The sequence below is a fragment of the Hyla sarda genome, chromosome 3 (assembly GCF_029499605.1).
Source record: "Hyla sarda isolate aHylSar1 chromosome 3, aHylSar1.hap1, whole genome shotgun sequence".
NCBI lineage: Eukaryota > Metazoa > Chordata > Amphibia > Anura > Hylidae > Hyla > Hyla sarda.
The window spans coordinates 415,845,194-415,858,971 of record NC_079191.1 but is presented as its reverse complement, the minus strand read 5'-3'; positions in this window follow the sequence as shown (position 1 = coordinate 415,858,971).

The window sequence follows — 13,778 nt, the reverse complement described above, 5'->3', positions numbered from 1 at the left end:
TGTAACAAACCTCCTCCTCATGTAATGACCTTTCTACTGGGGTGACACTCTGTAACAAACCACCATATCATGTAATCACCTTACTAGGGTGACACACTGTAGCAAACCCACTCCTTATGTAATCTCCTTACTACTGGGGTGACACACTGTAACAAACCTCCTCCTCATGTAATCTCCTTACTACTGGGGTGACACACTGTAATAACCCTCCTCCTCATGTAATCTCCTTACTACTGGGGTGACACACTGTAACAAACCTCCTCCTCATGTAATCACCTTACTACTGGGGTGACACACTGTAACAAAACTCCTGCTCATGTAATCTCCTTACTACTGGGATGACACACAGTAACAAACCCCCTCCTCATGTAATCACCTTACTACAGTGGGGTGACACACTGTAAGAAACCTTCAGGCTTCAGATGCTAGCTGGCTACTAAGTTTCTAGCAGCTAGCAGAGCGGCGCCCCCATCAAGAGGGCACTCTAGACGGCTGCCTATTTTGCCTCTAGGCAGAACTGGCCCTCAGTATTCAAAGGTGGCACAAACACCTGCAAGTAGCTGTGGCCTGCAGTAACACAGTTGCTCCGGGCTGATGGTCACATGCTTCTTCTCTGCAACTTGAATTCAGCCAGGTAGGAGGCAGCCAAAATGGCTTGTAGCTTTTGGGACCAATGCAAATCTATAACAGGGCCAGCCACATGTCTACCATGTGCCATTTATAATACTGGTGTTTTCTTTTGGGGCAGAGGTGTCTTCGGGGCCCCGGTGCAACTGTTCACCTCTGCATGCCCTATAGTTATGCCCCTTTTCACATAGTACATGTCATTACAGACAGAGCCAAATTACCAGCCGGGGTGGACTATTACTGACAGATGTGGCCTGAGGATCTCTGCACCTTAATCCTTTGGCGCTATTGGGCATTTCAGATACTTCTATTGTCCCCAAAGCTTAACTTAGAGTGAACTGATGACCTCGTCGGAAGGATCCGTGTGAGGAATGTGTAGTCACTCTGGAAACGATGTTAGCAACTGGGCCCTTTGGCCTGTTCTCATGAGGCATGGGTCAGGTGACACAGGAGAGGTCTTGTCTCTATCTTGACTAACTAACAACTACTCTATACTCATTGCACTAACTGTCCGAAACTCCTTCCTGTCTGGTCAGACAAGGGTGGAGGAAGGGCTGGAAAGCCCTGATTGGCTGGACTGCTCATGTGGTTTCTTTACGTATCCTTACAAAGAAATATAGTTAACTTATCCTAAGAAATATTGATAACTCTTCACATCGTCATGAAAAGAACGATAGCATCAAAAAGTGAGAAACACAAAGCATTTTTAGCATGAAATACATTAATGAGTTGGAGTGGCAGAAGCGGGCACCTAAAGTAACATTCATCTGACAGAGCAAGTAGACAAGAGTGTACGGCTCCGAGACACCACAATTGGCCATTGGTACCCATCAAGCTTTCCCACCTCCATTCAGACAGCAGGAAGGACATAATCCCTCCCACCCCCAGCTCCCTACTGGCGAGAATGTTGGAATTAGAAAAGCATCTAGTTACTATTAATCCATTAAAGTGATAATCCGGCATTTTGTATAAATTCATATCCTGCTAAGACTGGGAAAGAATTAAAAAAAAAAAACTATACTTACCTAGCCCCAGTCCCCTGCAGCCTCTGTTCATTTCTGTCCCTGTCTTCTTTTTGCTTAGAGAAATACCTGCCAGCTCAGCCAATCACTGGCCACAGCAGTGTCCAATCTCGGCCAGTGAGTTGGCAGCAGGTCTTGCTTCAAGCAATCCAGAAGCAGGTAGAAGACAGGAGATTGTGGGACCAGACAGTGGTGAATGGGAACTGCTGGGGAGAGAGGCTAGGTAAGTATACATTTTTTTTCCAATTTCTATTTTTCCCTGGCCCCAGCAGGATATGAATTTATGCAAAATGCCAGACAACCCCCTTTTACCTGCAATAGAAGAGAAGGGAAATTGTAGTTAAAGGGGTACTCCGGTGCTTAGACATCTTATCCCTTATCCAAAGGATAAGGGATAAGTTGCCTGATCGCGGGAGTCCCGCCGCTGGGGACCCCCGGGATCTTGCACGCGGCACCCCGTTTGTAATCAGTCCTCGGAGCGTGTTCGCTCCGGGTCTAATTACGGATGACCACAAGGCCGGCGGCGTGTGACGTCACGCCTCCGCCCCCGTGTGACATCACACTCCGCCCCTCAATGCAAGCCTACGGGAGGGGGCGTGATAGCTGTCACGCCTAAGCACCGGAGAACCCCTTTAACCCTTTCAGTGTTTTGGGGCAGTGTTTTTCAAACAGTGTGTTTCCCGCCCAGCGGCGTGTGACGTCACGCCTCCGCCCCCGTGTGACGTCACGCTCCACCCCTCAATGCAAGCCTACGGGAGGGGGCATGATAGCTGTCACGTCTAAGCACCGGAGAACCCCTTTAACCCTTTCAGTGTTTTGGGGCAGTGCTTTTTAAACAGCGTGTTTCCCACGGTTGCAAAACTACAACTCTCAGCATGCCCGGACAGCCAACGGCTGTCCGGGCATGCTAGGAGTTGTTGTTTTGCAACAGCTGGAGACACATTGTTTTGTTTGGAAAACACTGATTTAGGGTGTCTACTACTATATACATATATATGTACAGATAAATATAGGATTCGTAAAAAATTCAGCAAGTTCTGGATCCATTCTTTGCATTCATCTGCCCCATAAACTGTGATTTATCGCACTCGATTTCCTTCTAATTCTTTCCTCCATCTCTAATTCAGGATTCTGGGATTGCGAGCGGCTATGGTTTCCAGCACACAGCACTTGCTCCATGAATCTGATGCTGCCCGACTCCAAATTTTCATCTAATTCCGAAGCTTTCAGGAAAAAGTGTCACCTTTATAGAGCAAGCTGTTATCACGAGCTGCCTATGCCAAACACATGGCCTTCCATGAGAGGATTGAGTCTCAATATTTGTAGTGATTGTGTGGTCCCTTTCTGAGAGTGCCATGCCTTAAGGGCCCCGACAGCCCAAGAACCAGTCATTCTGCCAGATACGGCTGCACGGAACATGAAACAAGAATGTGCTGGCTTTACATGGATTTCTTTTTATTCCCAGCCAAGGATGGATCTTTTTTGTATTTATTTTTTATTCTCACATGTTACATATACACATATATATATATATATATATATATATATATATATATATATATATATATAGTATACAAAAAAGAAGATTGCAGCAGCACACTTGGGTCAAAAAATTGAGGCTCTTAGCGCACTTCTTTGATCAAAAACGTGTCCCCCATCCACCACGGGGAGGTGGCCTCATTTAGGATGGGACCCTAACACACATTCTGAGCCTAACACTCATATCCACTCACCTCTGACTGGGCATATAGCCTCTGACCTCTTTTTGCATATCTATATATATATATATATATACCGATGTAATTGTGTGGTGTCTGGGGTGTTGCAACGGTGTAGCAGGGTCTGGTGGTATTAACCCTGTTGGGCAAGGTGTTATTGACCCCTGATTTGTCGTGACGCCAGGATGTGGTTGTTTTCTGTATAAGGCCCTGCCGAGAACCAACCCAAAACGGCAGGAAATAATGGAATGTCCACAGCAGGATTTATGAGATAACCGGAACTTTTACTTAAACTTCTTATAGAACAGTCTTTACAGTTATGCAGTTTCTCTAGAGGCAACCGGGATGCAGGATATCTCACAGGCTTTGCTGGGACTTGTAGTATTGAGATTTATGCAGGCCACTGTGCTTGAGTTGAGTATATGGTTGAGTTGAATAGTAGTCACTAGAATTGTAGATAGAGCTTGGTAACTCACGTTTTTAGTGGCTGCAGGTTCCTTAGGCTTTGGCCTAGATGAGATGAATTGAGTATATGCTGAGATTGTGCTTCTTTAGTGTCCAGGTCTCAAGAGAGAAGAGAGAGAATTTAGAGCTATAGCATCTTATATATTAGGGGGGCTGGACTAATCCCATTGGTTGCCAAGCCTGGAGGTCCTGTACCCAGGGAACTCTGGGTACATCACATGACAGTATCACATGACCCAGGAAGGTCCTATACATTTTATACATTTGTACATCCTTTATAAACACTGAACAATATGTACAATACACTCATAATGAGTTTATATGTAGCAAGAACTGATGAGCAAGGGGTGAAGCCCTGCAGGAGAGCCCTATGGACTGCAGGGACTCTTCCTGAGGGGACTTAACGCAGGAACAGGACAAGATCCTGTACTGGGACACCACAATTGCAAACTCAAGTAGCACTTATAGTTTACCTAAAGGGAACATCCTCATCATCTACATTGTTCAGCTCTTGTCCCTCATTGTAATATCAGCCAATACACATCATCTAGACCTATGGTGACGTAATCTTTATACCACTCAGTCTGATGGGGTGTAGCCAGGGGGTCCAGAGTAGAGCCCTGCGTGGGACTGTTTTCTTAATCCCACTCCCACAAGGTGAGTGTTCAATCCTGACTGCTCACGCAACTATTTTGTCACAGCTTTTAGAGATAGCTCCCCCCATGTGCCCCATCATTACCCCCATGTGTCATTGATTCACCCCCTTGTGTCATTGCATCACCCCCTTGCAGGGCAGGGGTATAGCTATAGAGGTAGCAGAGGTAGCAGTCGCAAAGGGGCCATGGTGCCTAAGGGGGGCCCTAAAGCACATCTGCCCCATAAAAGACCAGTATTATAATTGGCATATGGGGCCCTGTTGCAAATATTGCATCGGGGCCCAGAAGCTACCAGCCATGCCTCTGCCCCCTTGTGTCATTTCATCACTCCCTCATGTCAATTGCCTCACCCACTGGTGCCATATCATCACCCTCTTGTGTCATTTCATCACCCCCTTGTGCCATTTTAGCCCCCTGTGGTATTTCAGATGTTTGCGGGACTGTGCAGGATTTTCACAGACACGCTGAATATTCTGTGATTGCCCGCTCACGGCCGCTCAAGACTAAAAACCACCGACTCCCACAAGCTTTGTATTGGATCCTGTAGGACCGGTGGGATCCCAATCCCATTGCAGTTCTCCAGACCAGAAGCATGTGCCATGGATTCTAAGTACCAGTTGGGTCCCAACAGGCCTCTCTAAGTCTTGGGTTGTCCAGCAAAATAAATTGTGTGTGTCCAAGCTTGGGCTGGGCTTAAAAACAAAAACAAATGTATACTCACCTGCCCTGATTCCTCACCACAAGTGTCCTAATGGTGCTGGGTCCTGGCTGAGCAGCACTTCCTGCTTTCTTTTCGACAAACAGGAAACATTTACTCATCCAGTAGCTGGCTTTAGCCATGAGCCACCCCGGCCAGAGACTGGCTGAGCAGGCACTTCTTGTATATTCAAAGAAAACATGGTGGCTCAGTAGTTCTGAAGGTGGTTTTAGGTTTAAATCCCACCAACAGCAACATCTGCAAGGAGTGTGGGTTTTTTCCAAGTACTTTAGCTTCCTCCACAGTCCAAAACATACTGGTAGGTGAATTTAGATTGTGACCCCCAATGAAGACAGGGAACAACTCTAGCTCAGCCCAAGCTTAGACAAGCCCTTTAAAGAACACCTGTGGTGTCGGGTGAGGATAATGTGCAATTACCCTTTTGTGATGCCAGGGCGTGGTTAACCTATACACCATCCGATGTTGAGCCAGCTTCTTCTTTGCCACAGAAGATGGGCAGGAATGCTATATTTTGGACTGGGTCACCACACACCTAGCTATGGAGCCATAAAGAAATGGATAAAATGATGATGCATCTGTGGACATGAATACCAAGAGCCTACATCCTGCCACCCAGGACCTGATGGGTTTATGGAAATCCAGCAAGGTACTATTTTTTTCCAATACCATGTTAAAGGGACAAGATTATAAAAACATGGCTGAATTCTGCCTAAAGCCCATACCCCTCAGAGACTGTATGTGGTATCGCTTATCAGTCTTATGTGTCTAAGCTGTAATTCCAGTCAAAACTCAAGGACAAGCGTGCTGTTTTACAAAAATAAGCCATGTTTTTGTAACCCTGGACAATCCCTTTAACTTATTTTTATTTGTCTTGCTCTGTATTGCTGGTCTATTCTAAGTAATGGTTGCACTGACCCCATAACATTCAGTCAAGTGACCCCGTGTTAGTGATGCTGCCCACAGTTATAGCTGCACAGCCAATATACTTACCCAGTCCATGTTAGTATGTTAATGGGGAGTAAAGATCCAATATTTTGGATGCTTATCCTATGACCCTTTTGTATTTTTCCATGTAAAGCTGCGCTCCTGGCCGCCTTCTGTTAAAGTGAATGTTGCTGCGTTCCAAAAGCACCACTGTACAGGAAAAAACAGTGATTACAAGTTTTCTATGGCCCCTTCATACTGGGGCTCCCAGTAGTTGGACTTCCCACCATTCAGTATGCAATGACACATTCTAGTGATGACTTCAAGGGATATTCCCATCTCAGACATTTATGGCATATCCACAGGATGCAAGGAATATCTGCTATATGCCGGTCCTACAACTGGGGTACTCTGGCCCCCATCCTGTCTGGTTCTGGCTCCTGGAGGTGTTTGGGATTCCAAAAAAATAAATTAAAAAAAACAAGCAGATGATATTTCAGTAACTCACATAGACATTAATGGGAGTTGTCCACCATTTTTATAAATGTGGGGCAAATTAATCATCTTATAAAATATTACATTTTGTGACACCGTTGATCAATCTTCCTCTATGTGTTTGAACTTGACTCACCAAGGTGCGTCCTCCTCATCCTCCCTAAATTCCTCACACTTTCTCTCCTGTGTTTCCTCCATCCACATGTTCCTCTCATTGTTTTGGAGACAATTCTGTAAACCTTGAGTCCTGTCATGTCCATTCTTTATTGTCTTCTTCCTGGACACAGTCATTGTCACTTCCTTCCTTGGGCTCTTAAAACCAATGACCCCTCTGACCAGCGGTGGTCTGTCACCTGTTCATCACACTCACTTCCATCTGTCTAAAAATATAAAACGAAGAGCCCTGTATTCTTCTAATTCATATTTCTAAGTTACCAATGGCATGCATCCATCATAGTAGTTATGGCTCCTAAATTTGTGGATAAACAAGTAACTTAAAGAGTACCATATTTTTTAAACTAACTCAGATTATATTCCCTAACTACTCCTTACACCCCTCCTGCCCTTAAAAAAATAATTCTGAGCTTTAAAAAGCTGTGTATCATACCTTTCCCATTGCTCACATTGTGTGAGCTCCCAGCAGGAGAAAGTGGGTGTTTCCCAGCAGGCGCGTGGCCACTGAAACCAGCGAGAGCTGTGCCCCGCCATTCCCCGTACACACTTCCTGAGTTTGGTCTCCTGCCTGGCCGGGAAAAGACCAAACTAATGGTTTAATTTGCAGCAGGGAACAGAACAGAGCCACCTAGTGGCTGTTTTTTCAATCACATTAAAACATATAAAAGGTTAAGAATTTTAACAGCAAGTAAATCGCAAAGTGTCTTATAATTACATAAGGAACAATATATTAAAAGTTTAGTGACAGGTACTTTTTAACGCTTCTAGGCCTTGTTGTGATCTGTCATGGGACCCACCATCAGGGGTGTAGCTATACTGGGAGCTGAGGTACCAAGTGCTCCTTGTACCTGGTGCCAAAGGGGGCGAAAAGATGTTTCTGACACACAAGACTTAAGTATTAGAAATCACAATGTATGTGGTATGTAGTTTCCCAGAAGCCTCAGACTACAATGATGAGGCTGGAGTGCTACCACTAGACCTCTCACACTTTTTAGGGTGGCACAGTGACAAGGGGGTTGCACTTAGACAATGGTGGTTGTCTTTCCTTAGAGCATTCCCTGTAAGGTCATGACAGGTAGTGTTTGGGTTTCATTTGATGGTAATTTTTGGTCAATGCTGGAAACACTTACAAGATGGACGCACCATCTTTACACAGGTACAGGCAAGGCTTTGCTAATGTGGAGTCCAGTCCCTAGATAATGCCATCCTGTCAGTGTTCTGTTCCTATATGATAGGGGCAAATCTGATATGAATCCTTCATCTCTCTCGACAGTGACCAGATATCCATTATTTTGTCTTAAAAGCTGTAACATTCCCAAGTTTTTCCAAACATAATGTATTTTACTAAAACAGTACCAAAAGTTTGATTAAAATTGTACAAGTTATTTTACGGAATCCTGAGGTCTCATTCCTGGACTTTGCATATGGGAATAGCTTTCCTGATAAAAAGATAATTGTGTGATAATAGGGAACATTGGGTTAGCTGCACCATCCTGCCATGTGACACATCAGATCAAGGACTAATACACCCAAGCTCATTAACCCCTTCACTTAGACTGCCAAATGTGAATGGCGGGCATCCACTGGGGGGCTATGAAGTGAGCTCAGGAGCTGAACTTCCTTCATAGACAGCAGATGTTGGCTTCTGTCAGCAACCAGGACTCACTGTTAATGACTAAGACTAGCAATCATGCTGATGCCGGTCATTTAACCCTTTAAATGCAGGGATCAACAGCAATCATGGCATTCAATTGGCTAAATGACAGAAGCCATGCCTGTCAAGTGCCCAATTGGCACCCCTGTAATGCGATTGCGTGGTGCTGATCAGCTACTACAACAACCGGAGGCCTTTATTAAGCCTCAGTGACCGCCATAGTAGATCTGCTAATACAGTCTGCCTCAGGCAGGTTGTACTGGCAGAGTGCTGACTGCACTGATAAGTGCAATGCAATAGCATTACTTTGATCAGTGTAAGCAGTCTGATGATTGCTAGTAAAAGTCCACTATGAGAACTTAAAAAAAAAAGTGTCAAAATACAAATTATAAAAAAAAAGTTTTTAAACTATGAGAAAAAAATAAATACATAAAACAGTAGGGTTATAGGTTGAATTTAATGGTCTTTTTCAATCTGTAACTTTTATGTTGTTATTATTACAATTATGCAACGGTAAAAAAAAAAAAAAAGTCTATCCTCTAATACAAATTCCAATAATCTCCCCTTTCCCATTTTTCTAATAAAAAAACTAAACAAAAACATATTTGGTATCGCCATGCTCAAAATGCTGATTTTTGGTCATATGATATGAGAAAAATGTATAAAAAGTTAGATCTTAACCAAAATGGCACTGATAGTATCTACTATCTAAATTGGGTATCTTTGTAATCGTATGGACCTACAGAATAAAGATAAAATGTCAGTTTTATCATGAAGTTCACTGCGTAGAAACAAAAACAAAATTAAAAAAATCTTTAAAAAAAACAAGATAAATATAATAATTTAAGCAATATGTCACTTTCTGATAACTCGCTGTTAAGCCTGAGGTGACTTTGTGTGGATCTCTATACTGTAGACATTCGGGGTAAATCCTGTTGCGACGCAATAAAACAATTCATTGCAGTGATTATGATGCGCGTTCCTTTCCTAGAAGTGATGCCCCCCTCTGGTAATGACCCCTCAGAGACGCGGTCCTCGCACTTTGTTGTAATAACTTAATTATTATCACCTCATAAATCCTGTACAAGAGGAAGTCGCTGCTAGATTAACTTCCTATATATATTGTCCTTGGGATACGATATGAAGTCACTTTCAAAACAAATCCAAGGGCCACTTCCCGTTTTTGTCAATTCCTTATTACCATGGCATTGTGCTTGTTATTCACTCAATAAGTGACATCTTGGCTCTCAGAGAGTACTATTGTTAACAGTCAGGTAGGTCAATACAATGTGCCGTATACATGTGCACCTTAGAGAAGTTTGTCAGAATCGCCTACCTGTAATATTAGGGGATCTCCATGGTACATACAAGATAATCTTAGCCTAGCACTTGCCAAAAAACACTACGAAGTAGGAACATTGTCTAATCCTTCCTCATAATATTATACATCCTTGTATTTTTAGTCTATTGTAAAGTGCACTTGTCCTAAGTTAGTTAAAAATAAACTGGCACTAAATGTGACCATTATACAACCTAAAGGGTTTCCAATACAAGCTGGATGGGTCATTGTAGTAGTTGTCCTTGGGTAAGAGGATGCCCATTGCAGTACCTTCTAATGATCTTTCCTTTTAATGGTGTACAGCAGTGGCTGCCCCCACATAGCAAATATCTAAATGGGCCTCCTTATTATGGTATGGTTTTTGCCCCCAGGACTGAAAGGTCTGGTATTTATTTCTCATTTCTTTCCATGACCCAAGAGTCAATACCACCCTCCATTTGCTAATTTGCTAAGAATGCAGTTCCCTGGAGAGAGGAGTTTCTTACCTATAGAAAAAAGCTCTTGTCAAGGGCTCCAAAGCAGTCCCATGGTGTGCCACTGTGATACATACAGCCTTGGTGTGCGGTGTACTATATAGTGCCAAAAAATGAAAGAATACAGTGTGCAAAATAACATTGTTCTATGGCGCCTAATGAGTTACATTGGTCCCTCAAGTTACAATATTAATTAGTTTCAGGGATGACCATTGTAAGTTGAAACCATTGTATGTTGGGACCAGAACTCTATGGAACCTGGAAATTGGTTCTGAAGCCCAGCTGGAGCAGCTAACTGTAGAACAGGTAAAGCATAATACAGAACAAGTAGTACCTCCCTGTACTGTAGGGAGGCACTACCAGTGAGTCAGTGCATACGCTTCAGTAATACAGAGGTTTTACCAGTGAAATGCCCATTCTGAATGGTCAGTTCTTCCAGCCATTGATAGGTTTAGCAGATTTGGACTGTCCGTAGCATTGTTTTAAGTTACAGTGATCCAGAAAAGACCATCATATGTGATAATATTGTGACCTGAAGCCATTGTAATTTGAGGGATCACTCAATCTAGGAAACCGTAAATGCATGCTGTTTGGGAACCAAGTGTGGGATCGGTGGTCCATGCCATCATGGCCAATGGTTCCCCCTCTTTAGTAGTGCTCTAGTTAATGTCTCATCAGTCCTAATCCCAATATGAAGGCACCTCAGAAAAGTGAGATCAATGCAGTTCAAATGCAAAGTTCAAGTGGTGACTCTAGTGTGTACGTAATTACTGTGCTGAAAGTGCTATTAGGTCTGCACTACAGAATAGACACATGAACAATACAAAAGTAAATAGCTTTAGTGGAAGGACAGCCATTAATATTGGGACCAATTCAGGGATGTAATTTGATCACTTAGTCTGGGCAGTCAGGTTCAGAATACGGTTCTGTCTTCAAGTTATAAGTAACCAGTTATGTTTAGCAAACGTAATCCAAGGAATCAGGTTTTGGTGGGAAATGTCTCCATCTCTCTTCTATGATTTAATGACTCAGTTTGCCAGTGGCGTCTGCCCTACATTGAGTCTTATAGCTACCACAGCAGAGACTAACCTATATGCCCCTTTGGACATGAAGAGTAGTATGGAGCAGAGGTCAAGTCCTGGGAAAAAGTTTGGGAACTCACCCAAGTTTTCCATTTAAGGACCTGTCCTTCAGGGGACTCCTGCTAATGAAAACAGTGTTCTTGCTGAGGAAAAAAGTGCAGGAATTCTGTTCCCATGCGTTCCTGCAGGACTTAAGCCCTGGTATGGAGGAATCGGAGATTGATGTGGTTGTACGGAACATCATCTGTCACTGATAAAAGGTGGCACCACTGAACCTAATGGTCTGGATACTAGAACATACACACCTGAAGCATTTGCATAGGTTGGTACGGTGTTACTGTGGCCAAACATGTTCAATGGCCACTCACTCATGCCAACAGTTCCTACCCCCGATCACCCAATACAAATGCTTGCTTCGGGTGAACAAACATATCTTCCCAATGGGGAGAGGGGAATCAGCTGCTGCTGACAACTCATCTATACCTCTTCTGGCACTAGCTCCTCTCCATTGGGAACATAGAATCGGTCATATTGACTTTGTCTAGCAGCAGCTTACCCCCCTCTCCCCCTCGGAAACACATGTTCACTGAGAAAGCATTAATAGGGGGGAAATTCAACATGCCCAATCCATTTTTTTCCACAACATTCCATGCTAGCTGAACACCATTTGATGGTCATTGGGTCCTGCCTAAATCTTTCAATTGGGCCAAAGGTAGGTATATGGCTTTTTTTTTTTTTTTACATAGGTACCATAAGGCAATGTTATCTGGGCTCTATAAAATCATAATGTATTAGGGCACTATATAATATGCCAAGGGGAAAATAAAAGATACTGCACAGGGCACCAACCAACCCAGAGTAAATCATTATCATTTTCTCTCCATTTTGCACTGAACCTTAATATTATGAGTATTATCAAAATAGTAAAAATAAAATAAAGAAATAAAATAAATTGTTAACTGGTCAACATACTTCTTTTTTAGGTTCCTTCTTCTACCAAGTAATAGGATAATAATAATACTAGATTCTGATCAAACCAGATATGGTAGTACCCTCAGAGGTGCAGCAGTCATACCTGGACCCGGGAGTCTTAGAGGGTCCAAAAACCCATATAGGAAAACACCAGTATTATAAATGTCACATGGTAAGTAGGGGCCCATTAAAAATGTTGGCTTTGAGGCTTAGGAGCTTCAAGTTCTCCCTCTGGTACCTAATATGAGTACAGACTTGAAAAGGTTTGTACAGTGGTCCCTCAACATACGATGGTAATCCATTCCAAATGAACCATCGTTTTTGAAACCATCGTATGTTGAGGGATCCGTGCAATGTAAAGTATAGGATGTTATACTCACCTGTCCCCGCCGCTCGTCACCGCTGCCCTGGATGCCCTCCATTGGTGTAGCCGCGTCCCCGGGGTTTCCCCGACGCTCCGGACGTCTCTGCTTTCCCGGGATCCTTGCTCTCCGTTATCACGTCACTAAGCATGTCGCTCCTATTGGATGATGGGATGGCATGCGCTGCAACGTGATGACGACGGAGGAGAGCGCCGGCGATGGAGGGGATCCCGAAGTAAGAGACCATTACCGGAGAACCGTAAACTGCTATCAGGCAGCAGCTGAAGCAATCTGCGCTGCCGGATAGCCGTTTATGCGATGGCCCCGACATACAAAAGCATCATATGTTGATGCTGTGTTCAACATGCGATGGCCTCTCAGAGGCCATCGCATGTTGAAAGTATCGTATGTCAGGGCCATCGTAGGTCGGGGGGTCACTGTATTCTGCCTCCTGAATATACCACCAGCCACATAGGAATGAATAACATATTTACCACTGATCTTTAAAGGGGTACTCTGGCGCTAAACATCTTATCCCCTATCAAAAGAATAGGGGTTAAGATGTTAGATCGCAGGGATCCTGCCGCTGGGGACCCCCGTGATCTTTCCTGCAGCACCCCCATTTTTCAGCTGCACAGAGCGAGGATTGCTCTCTGACTGATGAGGGGCAGTGCAGCGGATGGAGTATGGTGAAGTCACAGTTCCGCCCCCTCATGACATCATGCCCCGCTGCCTCAATGCAAGTATATGGGAGGGGGCGTGACAGGCGCCAGGTCCTCTCCCATAGACTTGCATTGAGGGGGCGGGGCGGGGCGTGACGCTACAAGGTGGCGGAGTCGTGACGTCACGAAACTCCGGCCCCGTAGTCATGACCCTTCAGACACGGAGCGAACATCGGTGGTTTTCTGCATGAGAGATTGTGGGGGTCCCAAGCGGCGGGACCCCCGCAATCAGACGTCTTATCCCCTATTCTTTGGATAGGGGATAAGATGTCTTAGGGCCGGAGTACTCCCTTAAGGCAGAACCCTGAATCTTCCACTAATACAGAGAACTGAAGACTAAACATACTACTGAAAACCAGGTTCAGGCCCTTAGCA